Source organism: Amphiprion ocellaris, chromosome 1 (genome assembly GCF_022539595.1).
Source record: "Amphiprion ocellaris isolate individual 3 ecotype Okinawa chromosome 1, ASM2253959v1, whole genome shotgun sequence".
Taxonomy (NCBI): domain Eukaryota; kingdom Metazoa; phylum Chordata; class Actinopteri; family Pomacentridae; genus Amphiprion; species Amphiprion ocellaris.
In genome coordinates, this window is record NC_072766.1 from 34,927,053 (window position 1) to 34,946,075 (window position 19,023).

A 19,023-nucleotide genomic window follows, 5' to 3' on the forward strand; every position below is an offset into this window, starting at 1 on the left:
CTCTTTCAACAGAAAGAGACTATTTTTATTTCAGTGTTCAGTCTATGAACCTTACTAGCTGCTCCTAGAATAAGGGTGTCAAACTCATTTTAGTTCAGGGACCACATACAACCTAATTTCATGTCAAGTGGGCCGGACCAGTAAAATCAGAGATTATTAACCTATTAATAACAACAACTTCATATTTTTCCCCTTTGTTTTAGTGCAAAAAATTACAATTCTGAAAATGTTCACATTTACAGAACTATCTTTTTCCAAAACACTATGAACAACCTGAAGTTTCTTACGAAAAATCTGTTTAATTTCAACAATATTCTGCCTCAGTTTATCATTGACACATTGCAACTTACAGATCACAGTGTGTCTACAAAGACACAAAACATTTGGTCTCAGGTTTGTGGAACTGAATGACATAATATTTTACTTCATGATCAAAATGACAGAAGTCAGACAAAAAAAAGACAAAAAACAACAAAAACAAGAAAATATTACAAAAACGAGACACAAAGCGACAAAAAAGGGACAAATGATACAAGCGAGACAAAAAGGAAACACAAAACAACAAAAACGGGAAACAAAACGACAAAAACACGACACACAACAAAAGTCAAACAAAAACGTGACAAAAACCCCCAACAAAAACAAGACAAAATTTTAGAAAAACGAGGCACAAAACGACAGAAGAACAATGAGCAAAGTAGTATTTTACTTTATGATCAAAACAACTTGCCAAGCTCCAGAAATTATTTCAAATTTACAGTTTTACAAATTTACAATTTGCAGTTAATGTCTTCTCTATAATTATTACACTCTGCAAAGTCGTTCCATGGGCCGGATTGGACCGTCTGGTAGGCCGCTTTTGGCTTACTTTCAAAATTGATCTTCCAAGTTGCTGTCCTGTTTTGCCTGTTATAGTAGTTTATTCTATTTTACTTTGTTTTATTTGAGTTTTGTCCTTGTTTGGATGCTTCCTATCTGATAACATATAGAGCCCTTCGGTCAACTCAGATTGTTTCTACATGTTATTCACAGAAATTAGATTTCGTTTGAATTAGATTATGTTAATGATGATAAGTGAGTGTAGACATGTTGTCTTGGACACATTTTGCCATGGCATACAGGATATCTGGGGTTCACTCAGCTCCATTAGCTTCAGTAAAATCAAACTGATAAAGCAACTTTTTCTCTGAGAAAATGAAATGTGTTCCAGGATTTTGCTTCCAGATTCAGCCATCTTTGTATAGCCCCCCCAGGCAGTTATTTCAGGGTAATAAGACCAGCTTTTTATCTAAATGAATGTGGAGAGTCAAAACTGCAATTTCAAAGGTCACTAGGATATAAAAACTGCATCACCAGTCAAATCTGATTTTAAAAAAAAACTATGTAAGAAGTTTGGTGGGTTTTCTTCAAATTATACTTTAAAAGTGTTTTTTCCTTCAGGTTTTACTTCTACTACGCATGCACACAGTTTCACATCACCAAGGTTGTGTCAGTTCAGCAACACCATCGACTGGATGTTTCCTGATTTGACTGTAATAAAGCAGATGATTGGCTGTTGGGGAGATGGGGCGGGACATGTGACATACAACTGCCATCTTTGACGTTACAGAATTCTGAATATTTTTTTTTTACTCAGTATTCTCAAAGTGGCAAGTCTCTTTGTGTTGCATGTCCATTTTACTTTCCATATTCAAGGACAAATTTGCTTCACTGCAGCAGCTGGAATTAGAAGATGAAATGTTTGTGATTCTAACACAAGTTTAACAAGCGACTACTGTGTGATCCCAGAAAAAGACCCAGCTCTAGGTAGTGCCAGTATCAGGATGTACCCCTTGTTTCATTTCATTAATAGAGCATCCTCCATTGCTTTCCTCGACTCCTCTCCTCGCATCTTAGTTCCTCCCACCAGAGATTTGAGTAGAGGATTCGAGAAGGAGATGAAAGGAAAGAAGTCGAGGCAACACATATTTAACTAAACCGTTATTTAAAGCGATGTCTACGAAATATGTGATGTGGTTCAGCTGCATCACCTGTTCACTGGTTTGTTTTCTGCGACCACTGTATTTTATGATGTGCAAAACAGTGTTTATTATCATATACAGTAAATATTTTGCTTATAATTCAAGTCACAACGTGGCAGAATGTGATGTACAGATGACGCTTTTGTATTTTTTTATTCAACCCACGCATCCGGTGTGAAGTATAAAAGAGTCTTGGCACATAAAATACTACTATACAAATAACTAGTAACTAAATGACATATTACTGTTGAATATCATTTACGCACATTTGTTAGTACCGCTGCTGACATGGTTTCTGTATTCCAGCTGTGTGTCGCCTCTTTTATGTCACGGGTGTGAAAAGCTTGTAATCGAGGACACACACAGACACTGCACTGCACATCAACTATATAAAGATGTTTCACCATGCTGAATGTATCTTCCAACAACTTTCTGACAACTTGCTCCTCTGTATACCATTTTTGAACCATTCTGCATTTATTTTTTCGACCAAATATGACTTATTTTCTTCTGAATCACTAAGTCTTTCCATACTTGTCTTCTATCTGCTCTGTGTAAACACTGCCTACAGTTAAGCCGAAAAGTTACTGAATTTTTGTCATGTGACTGTTGATTGTACCTGAGTTTGTCCTGGTTTCTCAGTTGCTCTGAGGAGAATTTTAGATATATGAATTTTAAAATGACACATGTAGACAAATTGATTTAGATTTTAAATTTTTTTTAAGTCACGATTTTAGACTCATTTGATGAACTTTGCTGATGGACCTTTAGACGTGATACATTCACAGATTGTTGGAAAATTTAAAAGTGCAATGATTCTTTTAGTCTTTTGGTTTTTTTTGCATCCCCATTTACAGATCCTCCAGCAAACCTCCTTGATCCTCGGTTCTCGATTCTCATTATGCATTTAAGGTATTGAGACTTACTTTGTTATAATGTGCCAGAATTGATTTCTGGATCGTGGGCTGGAGAGCCGAGGAATTCGTGAACGGAGATGAGATTATAAATGCATACTGAGGATGACAAGATACTGTATATCAGGAGTGCCCAACTGAACTGATCCCAAGTCGACTGCGAGGGGTGTAGGAAAAAAAGAAAAAAAAATTTTTTTTTTTATGCATAAGTGTATGTTTTCTTTTGTTGTAGTTATGCGTCGTTGGATATGTTTTGTTTTGTGCCATGTTGTTGGATATGTGTGGTTTTAGTAGGTCACATTAAGTAGGTCACGTTTAACCTACAGTAGCACGTGACATGCATGACAGGAAGCTGTTGACAGCTGTCAACAGTAGCTAGCGGCTAGCGATCAGAGTGGTTACGCACTCCTAAACGTTAACATGGCTGAAGGGAAACGAGCCAAGACATACCATTTTCACCCTGAATGGGAAGAAGATTATTTTTTTCTTTATTCTCATTCAAAGCCTGTTTGATCTGCTATGCAGCGTTGGCAAAGAAATGGAATCTGGAGTGGCATGTTAAAACGGTACATGGGAGCTACGAGGGGGATTTCCCTGCAAAAATGCCTTTACGCGCCACAAAAGTGCGGGATTTGAGAGCACAGCTTGCAGCACGGCAGTCAACCCTCACCAAACCGAAGACCGAGGGTAAGGCCATAACTATTGCTTCCTATCGCATCCGTCACGTCTTTGCTAAACACAAGAAGGCATTCAAAGACGACGATATTGTGAAGGGAGCCTGTCTCAAGGCAGCAGATAGCCTCTTTGACGACTTTAAAAACGATGTGTGTGGGTTTGCGATGTTGGCACTGGACTGGTAAATCTCGAGAGGTTGGGTACTTGAAAAGTAGATCTTGGGTCAAAAATGGTTGGGCACTCCTGCTGTGTATGATGAAATGTACACCTATAAGGCCTGTAGAATAGCTTGGCACTCACCTGTCCCATGCATGCTAACATTTAGGCTCTTAACCACACCAGAAATGCAATGCTTCAACTCCAGTTTCTCACCTTGAACATGCAAAGCTTACAATAACGAACACAAATGTCAGCTACTTTTCTTTAAATAATGCTGGAGTAACAAGCAAAAATATATTTTGCTAAAAGCACAAACGATTACCACTGATGGATGTTTTACTGCAGTTGACTACATGGGGTTTAAAAATACTGTGTTTCTTCAATATCACACTAAATCTATTATATTTGCCATTTTTGCATTAAAGAACAGATTTTGCCTCATGGTAGATGTTCATGTTTGCTCACTTTTGTGGATGCTGTCCTACTTTTTAGGACAAATGTGGACATACTGGAGCTTTTAGAATGATTTCCCACTTTTAGTTTTGAATGAGCTTTTCCAGTTTTGGTAACAAAAATTCCAGTTTTACTCATTAATCCTGCTGATTTATCTCCGTACACTTAAAACTTCTTTACATTTCTGTTAGTATTTTGGGTCAGAAGTTGTTGTAATTTGTTGTTTAGTCGCTGCCAAGCATCGCTGTTCACATGGCGGCTTCGGCTTTGTTCTTGTCAGCGTGACAAATCACTCCGCTGATTTCGGTCCAGCATTTCTCCGGTGGGACGCGAGTGATTTAGGTAACAAATTGGCCTGATTACTTTCCAGATTGCTGCTGAAGTGACTCTCAGTCATGTCGCATCTGAGGCGACGACGGGAGCATTTTAATATCGCACCTGAGCTTTGGAAAACTTCCTGTTGCCATTCATCACTTCACCGCCTGCTTTCAGCTGCTGGATGGTCTTATCCTTCCTCCTGATGTGTTTCTATTATCTGTTTTCCTGTTATCTACTTGTTTCCTTTTATTCGTTTGGTTTTATGTGATGTTGTGCAAGGGGTCGTTTGTGTTGTCTTGTGTTCACTTTTCCCTCATTATTAAGGACGTTCAGTAAATGTAAACACATTTTTATCAGAGGATCCACAAGCTGAATTAAAGTCAGTTTTAGCTTAGATAAAAGCCACCTTGCTGTCATATACAGGATGTAATGTTCTGGTTGTTCCCCTGATAGAGCCCAGAACAAACAATTATAATGTTAAAGCTATGTAGCCGATGGTTGCTGAGCTGCAGATTCTCTAAACAAATATGCCACCGTTGGCCCGGCTTTGAAGGTACAAATTACACATTTAATTTCTTCAGACAGCATTGATTTTTTTTCAGGTTTTAAATCTCCCGTTTGGATCAATGTCCTTGTGAGCGGATTTATGGTCATCATGATGGAGCAGGTCAGAGGTGATTTGGTTTTCAGCCCACGTCAGGCTGTTCATGCGGCTCAAGGTTCCTGCTGTTCCTCGTCTGTCGTGGACTCTGTGTGGGAACGTTATCAGAAAGACAGATAAACAGCAGCTGTTGCTCTGCATCATATTTTATCTGATGAATGTTTTAACTCTGGACTCATCAATTTAAAGACTTTGAGTTTCTTAAAGAATTCATTTGACAGTTTCTCTGTTTGCTTGTCTGCCTCTCTAGCAGATCTTTGTGTGGAGACTAATTTATCATTAACCCGCTGTACTGAGGTCTCTCATCTGAAAATACTGAACGCCTCATTATCAGATGTGATAATTCATCACATTACTTTGTTGCAAACTTCAGAAAATAAATGGCACTCAGTTGTTAGTTAGTCAGTGCACTGTTTGTTTGGGTCCAGACTGAAATATCTCAGAAACTGTTGGACATTTATGTTCCCCAGAGGATGAATCCTCCTGATGATGTTCATCTATCAAACTGACAAACCTATAAAAACCACAAAAATTATATCTTGGTTTTGTTTTTTTAGTCTGTCTCAGTTTCTTCTATCGCTTCGTATAATCCAGACTTACTTCAGGAAACTGTGAAGGTTATGACGTCTGCTGCAGGACTCCTTGTTGTTCTTTTGGACTTAATGATGCATCCTTGATGGTAGTCTGTGCTGGATAAGAGTGTAAACATTTATATGTATGTAAAGTGTTTAAGTACTGTATGTTCCGCTAAATGTGAAGGAAAATGTTACAAATCTCATCTAGATTTTTACAAGACACTTGAAATGAGCCTTCACAGTACAAAACGTGTTTTAAATTTGCTCGTATGAATTATTTAATGTCCCCTGATGGGCGAAAGTGGCAGTTTTGTCCATGTCAGCCGTATTTTAGTTGTGTTCAGGCTGCTAAAACTAAGGTTAAGATGAAGTAAACATTGAGGACATGACTTCAACTAAACAATCTTCATTTCTCAGTTTCGGCTCTGACACATAGCTCTCATGGGGTCTGATATCAAAATCTTGATAGGAAAGTGTTTTCACTCAGCAGTCATCTTGGTAATACAGGTGTTTTGGGCTATAAGACCAGGTTTATAGCCGAATTAATGTGGAGAGAACTATAATTGCAATTTCAATGGTCATTGTGGCATAAAAACTCATATCTGATTAGATCAGACTAAAAATAACCTTAAAAAGTTTGGTGACTTTAATATACATTAAGGTGTAAAAAATGTTTTTCCTTCAGGTTGTGCGTCTACTGCACATACAAACAGTTTGACAACACCAAGCTGGAGTCAGTGCAGCAACATTATCGTCTAGATTTTTGCTGGTTTAACAGTTTTTTTGAGGGGGGCAAAGGGGTGGGACATTTAACTGCCATCTTTGGTGTTACAGAATTCTCCCATAGACTTATTTTTCCGGAATCTTTAAGTGGTAAGTCTCTCACTTATAATAAACCTCTGGTTTCAAACAGTGGCATCTCCATTGGTCGAATCAGTGAATCAACAGAGCGACAAATGATAAGACTTCAGTGATTTCTGCAACCAACTTTATCTCTTTCTTGGAAATACCAATCATAAAACAAGATAAAAGTAACATTTCTTAGGTTGTTGTTTCTCTGCCAAGGACCGTGGCGGAGTTATGTGACGACCGGCGTACGTTTGCCTGTCTGTCTGTTTTAGCAACATTACTCAAAGAAGGAATAACGAACTTGGATGAAATTTTCAGGGAAGGTCAGAAATGACACAAGGACCAACTGATTAGATTTTGGCAGTGATTTGGCTTATAGTCTGGATCCACGGATTTGTTAAAAATTTTTGTATCACTATGAGATAGCGACACGGCATCACTGTAACTATGACAACAACTGAACACTACGTCAGCTGACGATCACATGATTGCGATCCTACTACAAATCGATCGCTGCAGACTTATCGGGACTTATCCGTCGGAAATGATACAACTGAGCAGCCTTGGTGGAGTACTGCACTCTGAGTGCTTTTCTTGTTTGTCATTATAACCTGGAAATACATTGGTCACAAAAGCAAGTCCAAGAATGAAATATAATAAAACTCCACAACCAAGAATAAAGCAGAAAATTTGAAGTAAGAACATATAAGAAACAAATATATCTTCAAGAGCGAGAACGTAAAAGAAGATACTTATTTAACAAATCAGTTTTCTCAGGCCCTTGTGACTGACACTATGGCTGTCAATTCCAAAGAAATACATGCAGTTGCTAAAGGGAAATAAACTTTTAAGCTTTACTTACTGTTGCTCTTCCGGTGTGTTGACCTTTAACTCCAAAAATAATTGGCCAATGGGGATACAGTGACATAATATGAGAGTTTTCAGTCGAAATTAGACAAGAAAAAGACATGATTGTAATATCAATTCAATTAAAAGTTTCATTTTATTTTTTATTCACTTTCATTGTATTTATTTTGGTTCCATTCATGTAAGATTTCATACTGGCACATTTTTACTGCCATAGACACAAACAGTTTCCTTTTGTGATCAAGTCAAACATGTTGTAATGGTTAGAGACATCTGCCTTTGCTCCTGAGGGACAAAATTCATAATTCACACATCCACAAGATGTTTTCGTCAGCAAAACGTAAAGCTGGGTTGTACTGTAACACTTGAACAAACGAGTTACGCCATTGTTGTCTGGTATAAACAAGCCACCTCATATCCGAACTGTGTATGCATTTGCATGTGAATGACTGTCTGAGAGACGACCTGGTAAAAGTGAGGCTGGAAGTGTTTGTCGCGGTTTAATTCATTCATCGCTGTCTCCTCAACAAGGACGCAAAACTGCTTCATTTTGTTTTAAACACAATAAAAACCACTCTCCTCTCACACTGCGCCACTGGTGTTTACAGTAAGTCATTAAAACTTCATGCCGAATGCCGTCATATGAATTTCTAATGACTGGGGTCATGAGTTTATCCTGTCTGTGTGGGTTGTTGTGTGGTTGTCGCACCAAAAAATGCCACAATTAACCACTTGTGTTGCTGCATTAATTAGATTTGTCCTGCGCGGTTGTATCTGTGCGGCGCTGTTTACTGACCCCACGGGGCCGAGCATTAACCACCCCGCTCTCCATCATCAGCCAACACATTTAAAGCTCAATTTGTTCTCATTATAATCAGCAGAAAACACTGTCAAAACTAATTTTCTGTGGCGTGCGTACAGCCGGCACTCTTTGCTGACCCTGCTATTTCCAGTGCTGGAGGTGGCGAGGCGATACACTGCGCCGAGGCCTGATTAAATATGCAACTTGAAACGTGACAAAGCCATCTAAGACCTGCCTGCCATTCAACAGCTATGTGGCCACAAGCTGCTCAAGCTGGCAACCGGAAAGGTGGAGGAGAAGCCGAGATTTCTTTGGCAAATACGTGTTTTGTTATCAAGCTCTTTTCTTTACCAGGAACCTCTATTTTCTGTATATCTGCATTGTTCAGCCGGGTTACTATTCATTGTCTGACAGCCTAACTCATCCCCGTTACTGGTAAATTTAGGTCTGCTGGTGTCTCACAGTGTCAGCAGCCCTGCAGCTTTCAGCACATTCTTTGTTATTTATGCTTTAGGAAGGTAAGTGCAGGCTGTAGCGTGTAGTCGGTCTAAAAAGAACAAATGTGGGAACACAGCGAGTCAGGACTGTTTACTTATCCAGTCATCTTCAGTACAGAGATGAAGGAGGTGACTGAGAGGTTGCTGACTGGAGTATTGATCTTAAAGGGGACATTTCAAGCTGCTGGATGTATAAAGTTAAACATGGTTAAAAGTTCAAAACCTGGAGGTGAATGTGTGTAAAACAGTTTCCCTGTTAAGTGAACAGAAATTAAGATTAGACAGTCAGAAAACAGTCAAAATGAAACACAATTTGATCAGTATTGTATATCCATCCATATATTGTGCTTACAGTGACCATATTGCAAAATCATCCATCCATTATCTATACACCGCTTAATCCTCATTAGGGTCGCGGGGGGCTGGAATCTATCCCAGCTGACTTAGGGCGAAGGCAGGGAACACCCTGGACATGTCACCAGTTTGTCACAGGGCTACATATACAGACAAACAAGCACACTTACATCCATAGCTAGGGACAATTTAGAATCACCAGTTAACCTCAGCATGTTTTTGGACTGTGGGAGGACGCCAGAGTACCCGGAGAAAACCCACACATGCACAGGGAGAACATGCAAACTCCATGAAGAAAGATCCTGGGAAGCCTGGGATGCAAACTGGGAATCTTCTAGATGCAAGGCGAAAGTGCTAACCATCAAGCCACTGTGCAGCCCCAATTAGTAAATCATTTACAAAAGCTGCTTACGTGTATTTCAGAGCCTTTTAAAACAAAATATTTAGCAAAGACAAGAAGTGAAATTAGCAAATTGTCAGAAATTACAATTTAATAGATTTAAAAGTCTGACAGGAGTGAAGCAGTCAATAACTGTAAAGCTTTTAACCCTCTGAACCCTAAAACCCAACGTTGTATTTCAGAAACATGTTATCCTTAAAAAAAAAAAAAAAAAATCAAAATTACACCACTTATCAGAGCTAGAAGCCGTAAAAACAGACAGATTAGCAAGATTTTGAACCTTCCTTGAACTAATCATCTGTGATGCACTGGGGAGAATTCTTCAAAATCACTCTGTTCTACTTGTCTAATTTTTAAAAACTGTTTGCACCACATCATGTAAAAGCAAAAAATTCTGCATGTCTCAGCACAACTGCAAAGTAAAAGTAAAAAGCAAAATTTAACAGATTTAATCAATAACAATGCAGAAGACATTCTTTCATTCTGTCTACTTCCATCTGTGGTTGTGTTATTTCCATAGAGGTGAAGGATTTATATTGCAGCGAAAAATGAGTCCAGTGAGTAAAAATGTGACAGAAAACCACCCAGAAACTACTTAGTGTTCAGAGAGTTAAATACTGCTATGTGTGGCACTTTGCGGTGTGCATAAGAACATTCCATATTATCCTACAAAACATGACAACTCACTAATTTAAAAAGTTAACGGGTAACATAAGTCACTGCTAAATGCAGTGACTTATTACTCATTAGTGTGTTCGAGCGGTTATTTGACCAACACACAATTTTATTTTCTTTTTTTTTTTGTTTGTTTTTGGTCAAAATACTGACAAATAGTACTGGCTTTAAGTCATTTTTGGTTCTTACTTATAAAAGAGACTGAAAATATCGAGGAACAATGACATAATGTTAATAATTCATTGTGTGAAAGTAAAATATAGGTAGAGTTTAGGCAACAGTGGTCCTCTTTGGGCCTGGATGTTGTTGCTGCTCACAGTTTTATATCGTTGCAGATTGAATTCATTGCTTTACATGGAACTTGTCTGGGTTTTGGTGTTAATTGATGAGCTACAGTAATTAGAGCTACAATCTTCTAGTAATTATCTACAACATGGTAGCATACTTAGAATTTATCGTACATATTAATATTTGGATTTTAAACCATTTATTCACACATTAAATCTTCTATTTGTACTTGGATATTGAACCCAGAAGAGAAACAGTTTGGTGTCAGTGTCTCAGAATGTAGAGCTGCCATTCTGCACCGATGTTCATCAGTCAGCCAGCAATAAATCCATCAGATGAAAAACAGACCATTTTCTCCCCTTCAGAAGGTGCAATAAACCTGTCAGCTGAAAGCAACAAGTTCAGGCTCCTCAAAGCCTGCGGTCTGTTGAATACATTCAGAGAAATGCAGGGAATCAATAATTTAAAGTGGACGTGGACACGTTGAGAGAAAGTTCTTCCCCAAGTAACACTAAATGGCAGCCCTTCATCTCGCAGAGACTCCAGGATCCATCAAACATCATAAAATGATGATGCACTATATCCTGCATGCTGTCCAGAGGGGATTCAGTTCAGCTTTCAGCTTTCAGCCAGAGGCCTTTCATCACAGCAGTGCGACCAACTCTGCCAGGAATTCCTCTCTCAGTTTGGATTTCAGCGATAGTTTCTGAAATCTTTCCGGCCCTCGGGGGATCATCAACCCTTATAGGGGATCATTGCTCCAATTAAAAGTTAATGTTGCCCCCGTGCCGGATGTAAGTGCCCTGAATATTGATGAATATGAATGATTCTCCCAGAGAAGAATCCAGATCAGATCCAGACGTAGATGGACTTTACAGCAAATACAGTGGATTTACTGCTATTATACCACTTATTACTAGTAACTGTTTCCCTAACATAACCATTAGAAGCCGTGGAGGATTTTTACTTTGATAAAAATAAACGCTAAAGACACCTTTTTTCCTTTGAATATAATTCTGGTGCATTGATGCAGTAAATGAACTGTTGCAATATAAACATATGCAATCACCTTTTCACCAAGTTATCTCTAAAATAATACATACAGGTCAGTATATAATTGAGGGCCTTTTGAAGTCAGACAGGGATATAGCTTGCATACATTTTTATTTAAAGTTAAAAAAAAAAACTGATGTTTTTTTTATGTTCATTATGATCATGTCTTTACAAATTCCATAATTATTTATTTTGGAAACAATCACTTATAAATAAAAAATGACTGGTTTTCACTAAAATGTCAACTAAATAGCCGTCCGAATTTAATAACAACCACCTTCTAATTAGCTAAACAATAATAAAATGAGCTTATTCAAAAATTGTTTTGATTGGGTTCTTTTTATTAAGTTGAGATAATCATGACAGATACTTCTTTTTGGGCAATATATCAAATTTTATATGGAAAATCACAAATTGTATCTGTGTCAAAGAAATCACTTTCAACTAAGTTCCCCATTACAAAAACACCTCTCAAGGAAGTGTGTTAATTCCAGATCACATGACCTGCTCCACATGATGTCATTTCCTCCTGAAGAAAAGACTGGCAAGACTCCAAGGCGGGCTGCACAGTGGTGTAGTGGTTAGCACTTTCGCCTTGCAGCAAGAAGATCCCTGGTTCGCGTCCCGGCTTTCCCGGGATCTTTCTGCATGGAGTTTGCATGTTCTCCCTGTGCATGCGTGGGTTTTCTCCGGGTACTCCGGCTTCCTCCCACAGTCCAAAAATATGCTGAGGTTAATTGATTATTCTAAATTGCCCGTAGGTGTGAATGTGAGAGTGCTTGTTTGTCTTTGTATGTGGCCCTGTGACAGACTGGCGACCTGTCTAGGGTGTCCCCTGCCTTCGCCCGAGTCAGCTGGGATAGACTCCAGCCCCCCGCGACCCTAGTGAGGATTAAGCGGTGTATAGATAATGGATGGATGGAAGACTCCAAGGCTTTCTTATTAATATAAAATATTAGTAATATATAGTTATTTAATATAAATATATTTCATATAAAGTAGTGTGTGAGTCAGTTGTGGATTTATCGCATCGTCAGCAGTTTTTTCAATTTTACTCAATTGTATATATAATATTTCGAAGAATCTTTCTTTGAAAATGCCATTTGGTGTTTGGGTATAGGCGGCCATGTTGATTTTAGGCCTGAAAACAGCAAAAAATTTCAACTATTATACCTGTCAACTATGTTACAAAAAGTCCCGCAATTATATATTGACCCATATAATAATATCATTTACTTTCATATTCTAAAAAAATAGCCACCTTCCTTTGCATTGGTGTGACATTTCTATTTCTATTGCACTGTAGGATCCATTAGCTTTGACCACAGCTTCACCACCTAGAGCACCAAAACAACAACAAATAGTTGGGAAATTCTGGTAAAAATCACTCACTTGACCTGCTCAGAATTACTTGATTTTTGTTTGTGCAGTAACCTTAGTGTATTTAATAAAGCCATTCAAAATTTTACCTTCATACTCTGAATATTCTCTGAGTTACAGGCCCTCGAAGTACATAGAGGTGGGTTGAAATTTCTTACGTGATCATTTGTGTTCGGATTTTTGAGCCTTCAGAATTTCATAAGTGAGGGAGTTAGACGTGAAATTTTCAATGCTGAAAAAACCCCCAAAACATTTCTGTGGTCTGCTGAACATTTCAACCAAATCAGTTTGACATCAACTTCACAAGTTACAATCTAAAACCAAGATCTGTTTTTTGTTAATTCTTTCAACAATAAACTTGACGCATCAGTATCATGGGATATATGATAGTTTGAATAGAAAAACTGCACCAGTTAACTGTCTTTGACATAGAAAAATAGAAACAAGCATTGATATGTTGGATTAATTTTTTGTTTCTAATATGGTACGACCCAGTTACTGGACGTAGCTCCAGTTTTATGACCATATAGGAAACAATGGAGGTTTGTTATGTTAGACTTGATGGTGATTTTTACATTGTTGAGGGGAAAATTGCTAATCAACAAGGGCATTGAGGGGACAGAATAAATGGCACTTGTCCTCCCTGAGTTTAACCAATCTAAAACCCACACAGCATTTTTCTGGGCCACGCTAAAGGTCTCTACTCTGGAGCAGGTACTTTTTTCAGCCCACAAACATTCAGGCTGACCTGAAACGGCCTTTGAGTTCCTGCAACGGAAAAGAGTTTGATTTTGAGCACCATATTGGATATTTCTTCTGTTCCCCTTCTTGTCCTTTTTTGCTATTTACCAGTTTTGGTTTACTAACATTAGCAACTTCAGTATCTGTGTGGCCACATAACAGTGAAGAATTTGTCTTTACCATTTATAAAAGCTTCTAAAAAGTTTTAAAAATATCATCGCCTTTGCTCCAGGTAACATGCACTAATTAGCCACAAGTTGATGTTGGAAACCTAAAGCCTCCACTAATTAGGCTAGCTAATTATTCTTAATTTTTTAGGTTGATTTTGTAATAGGTGATAGGATGGTTCTGGTCCAATGGAATAAGTCATAATTTGACTTTCTGCAAACTACTCTGACCTGTCTACAGATCCAAATTATGTTTCCTCTGTTTCTGAAATCATCAAACTTTTACAACAGTTTCTGCTTGATCATGTCCGATTTGCCTGAAATTTTTACAGCATAAAATATAGATGGACAATATCTCAGGAAGTATTAAGGATGAAATCCTGAAATCTTCGCTGTTACTTTTCATCATGACATTGATTTGGAATTTACAATATTGACCATGAAGATCAAATAATCTGCCGGGTTGGAATATGAAAAAAAATTGAAGCCGTCATGAAAAAAATAGATTATTTGTAAGTAAACCGATGATATTTTTTTGATCCATATGTAGTTGCACATCACAATAATACAAAACAAAACACACAGGATACAGTTCGATGAAATACTTGGTCACCAAGATCAAAAGAAAAGTTATTGTTATCATTGAACATTCATCAATGATTGAACATGTAGGACAAGTTGTAACACAAAAGTATTGTCAGATAGTCTAATCCAAGTAGAAGTGGTTCTTCAAATATAACTAAACAAATATTTTTTTAATATGGGCATATTTTTCATTTTCAAACTTGACAACAAACATGTATCTCTGAAAGTACTTGATACATCAATCTACCATTTCACAGACACCATTTTAAATATCTGTACTTTTTAAAAAAAAAAGTTTCAAGCAAATCAGAAATGTTGAAGCAGGAGGCTCCTGATGATTTGATATTGAATAACCCTTAAAAAAAAACTTTTCTGAGCTCTATGATCACAGTAGTGATACCAGCAATATGTTGGCATTTGAGTGGAGCAAATAATTTGTCTTTGTGTAAAAAACCAATAAGAATGTGCGTTTATGGATATTATTAAACCTGAAAAACAGTGTTTTACTCCTCTCTTCAGTTGGAAGTTTTACATCACTGCAGCAATGTGAGAAGCAAAAATACGACTGATCTTTTTATCCAACCAAAATGACAGCTTGTTGCTTCAAATGAGACTTTTGGTGTTTACTGTTTGTTTCATCTTTCCCATCGTTTGCCAAATTATTCTGTTGAATGTTAACTTAAGGGAACCAAAATACCAATCAAATACTTGGTTTGGTGTCCACAAATGTAGAAGAGCACAGTTACCTGCTCACGTTTCATCCTGGTCACATTCTCCTTTCATACCAGTTTGCTGCTACAGTTGCTGATTACTTTGCTCTAACACACCGAGCCAAACAACACAGTCCTGAGATGATGAGCAGTTTCCGAGCAAAGTTTTGAAACCGCCTGACAAATGCAGAAGTGTTGTTAGTAATTTGAGATGCCATTCTTCACTTCTGTCTTTCTCTTGAAGGACGTTTTCATTTTTCAGCTCAGACATCTCGAAATGACAGTTATTGTATCCTCAGAGTTGTGCTGCCTCGGGCTTTTCATTTGCCTTCAGCATTCAGACTCTGTCTTCGCTCTCTTTTTAAAACATCACTCGCATTGTTTTGATTATTCTCAAGAAAAATATATTTTTCTTCCGTCTTCAGTTAACCTGCCTGCATGTTCATTATCAGCAGCGTGGTGTCTCATATTGATGAAGCTTCTAGCATTTTTGGAAGTTCCTGTCACTTGGATGTTGCAGTTCTCTCTTATAATTTAATTAAAACTTTTCATTTTCATTAAAACTTTGAGAGGCAGAAACAGGGATCATATGCTCATCACCACTGGTCTAATATCAAGTAGCTTCTCCTTGTACAGGACAAACGGTTTTAACTCGTTGAAGACTTCTGAAGATTTTCTGTGTGTCTCCATAACTTGTTCTTCCACCACATCCCACAGATAATTTATCAAACTGAAATCTGGGGAATTAGGATTTCAAGTCCATAATTCAAACCATAATTCTATATTATACTCTAGTATTTTATAGGCTAGAATACATCACCAAGTAATCTCCATGTATAAACTGTCAACCCAAACTCCTCAAAATTGCATTTCTATACAACTAAACTGCATTCTCAGTTACATTTTGTGAGAAACATATTTTTTGTTGGACTATGTTTGATTGTAGAACTGCATAGTGGCTCTGTGGTTGGCACTGTCGCCTCACAGCTAGAAGATCCCTGGTTTGCGTCCTGGCCTGTAATTGGTGTAATTTCTGTGTGTGTGTGTGTGTGTGTTTTTTTTTTTTTAAGATAACATGTTTCTGAAACCCAGCATTGGGTTTTAGAGTTCAGGGGGTTAAAAGCTTTAAAGTCAGTAACTGCTTAACTCCTGTCAGACTTTTTAAGTCTGTTATTACTATATATGTAGTCCTGTGATAGACTGGTGACCTGTCCAGTTTGTCCCCTGCCTTCACCCTAAGTCAGCTGGGATAGACTCCAGTACCCCGCGACCCTAATGAGGATTAAGCGATGAATAGATAATAGATGGATGGATATTTGATTGTGATGTATCACAAATATGTTTCTAATCTGTGTATATTCAACATTTTTCTTACTGCTTCACTGTTTTTACCCAACTAATTAAATATTAGATGGGACAGGACTCATCACCCTGGTAACAAAGAAAATGGAGGATAAAAAATTTAAAATGTTTAGTGAAAAGGTTTTACATCAGTCCAAACCATGATGTTTTTCCTAGCGTTAACCAAGCTTCTAACATTTAACGGTGTTTAAATAAAGTGTGATATTTTCCTTAAAGTAAATACGTAGTTTTGTTCCCTTAACCTTACCAGAAACCAAGTAAAAATAACAATGACAGATAACTAAACCTAAGTCTGATGGTCTCTCATCCATCATGGGATGCCAAACTTGCCCTTCTGCGTAGAAGCTCAATTTCTGATTTCTTCCTCCATCCTCCGGTTCCACCTCACAACACCGTTGTTCTTTCAGACTGGCTGCCTTTCCCACCACATCACAGCTCACAAATGATGTTTATTTCAAAACCAAATTGCTTCCTCTCTAAACATAATTGAGAATGCAGTACAGGTGTATAGGACTGTAATTTTGTGGAGGCTGCATACTATGTAGAAGCAGCAGACCGAGCGATTACTCACTTTAGTAATTTAGCCATTTTTAATAATTATATTTGATTTCTAAACAAGCCTCCCTCTGTGCCAGAAAATGACTGATCTGCCACAATGTTTTCTTAGATGCTATGTACCGAAGTCAATCAGTCGCTCACTCTGATGATATTTGTATACCACTTTTCATACAAACAGGGGAAAAATGTTTAAAACAGTCCAGACAACAATTTTCATTACAATGAAACATTTTAATTAGAACTGGTGCTCTTATTGTGAAGGATAAAAGAAGGCATAGTAATAAATAACTATTGACATTGGTCATTTAAAGATGAAACTTATTTTGTCACTTTGGCTCAACAAATCTCGAAAAGTTCCCCCAGGACCTCCTAAGAATCATTTTATTCTTCATCTCCAGTAACTTTATTAATGATCAGAGTTCTACCTTCATACTGTAAATGTTTTCCAGAATTCTAGATCCTTCAAGTTTGTCGAGGTGGGTCCTGATATATCACCTTTTGTTGGATTTTTTCCATCATTTCTGAGCCTCAGAACTTCATCAGTATAGCAGACAGATACATGACATTTTAGGAAGAAAGACACATTTGGGTTCTGCTGAAGAATGACAACAGATTGGTTTCTGTTCACATGTTTTTCTATAATATTAGACAATTGTTGACTCAGAAATGTGATCATTTTCTAGCAATTTAGGTAAATTTTCATTTAATTTTCAACAAATTCCCTGTAATTTTGAATTACTTTCAGGTCATTTTGCACAAATTTTGAGTCGTTTTATAGAATTTTTGGAGCATCCTGTACTAATTATGTGCAAATTTATGGGTTTCAGGAATTTTTCGTGTGGAAAACAAACAAAGCAAACAATAATCCCCAGTCCCTGCCTATTATTTGACAAATTCGTGAATAAATATCACAAATTTCATAAAGTTACAATGAGTAATTAGCATCCACATAAATGCTGGAGCCAAATTTTCAGGAGAACGTTGTCCACAGCATCACACTAAAAATGTGATTCATCAGAGCATCTTCTGTTGTTACTCTGATCTGCAGCTCCACAGCCTCATATGCATCAAACTGTGATGTGTTCTCACACATTTCTATCAAAGCAGCATTAGGGGTTTCAGCAGGTTGTGCTTGTTTAGCTCCTCTGGTTGTCCTTTGTTGGAACACTGTTGGTGGTTAATGACCACTGCATACCAGGAACACCCGACAAAACCTGTTCCATTCAACTCAAACATTTAATGGGAAAGACATGGCACTGCGGCCTGATGGCACCTTCATCTAGCAAAATAAAAGGATATTAGATGAAAAACAGCTCAAGACACCACTTCTTGCATCAGAATGAAGGAACTGACTTATACTTCTTGACTTGTTTTGACATCTACAACTTCAGAATAAGTTCTAGATGTTCTGACCCAGTCGTTGTTAAAGTCTTGCAGATACTGCGGTACCCTGAAAACTCACTTTTTTGATAAACACTGAAAAATGCCCCAAAAATAATCTTTAAAAGCCTCTCAGATCCTTGCGCTGCCCATTTTTCTTGCTTCAATAACTGACAGTTCTCGTGCTGCCTAATATATCTTGTTCTTTCAGAAAACCCACGCAAACAATGTTAATTTGTCATTAGATGAACTGTTGTTGAATGATAATATTTTGATGGATGTTGCCTGCATTTAACTCGCTGATTAAAAAGGACCAGCCCACTGAATTATTCAAACAGCCACACAGGGGGCTTATTCACTCCTGTTTTGCTCACGAGGTAATAATATCAGTAACTGGCAGGGCACCATTGAGATTAGAAACTCTTGAGTATTTTGAGACGTTGATGGAGCTGCGTTTTGTTCCAACACGCTGACATTCTTACTGGGTACACAGTATTTTGTTGTGTGCTTTTTTTTCTTCTGTTTGGTGTTTGGTGACTGTGATGACTCACCGTGAACTGGACTGAGCTGGAGCTGCAG